We start from the raw sequence: 342 nt of genomic DNA on the forward strand, positions 1-342 counted from the left end.
CTAAGGTCATATGTGCATTTCTCTGTTTCCTTTTTTATTTTTGAGTCAAGTTTGCAAGGCTTTTATGTTTGGAGAAAAAAAAAATCATATACTTAATTTGATTTTGTCTGGACATCTGGGGGCACATCCTCAGCTGTTGTAAATCATGACAACATAACCTATGTTAGGCACTGCCCCTGTATAATTTATCTCTGTAGTTAAACGGTCTGTCACTGCTGTGTAATTTAGGCATCTAGGAGCTAGCTTTAAACAAGGTATCCCAAGAAATGCTAGCAGTGTAGCTGCAGTAATATGCTGCTCAGTGTGGGTTAATTGCTAAAATATTTGCCCAACTTCTTGAGC

Source organism: Cariama cristata, unplaced genomic scaffold, assembly GCF_000690535.1.
Source record: "Cariama cristata isolate BGI_N322 unplaced genomic scaffold, ASM69053v1 scaffold38033, whole genome shotgun sequence".
Lineage (NCBI taxonomy): Eukaryota > Metazoa > Chordata > Aves > Cariamiformes > Cariamidae > Cariama > Cariama cristata.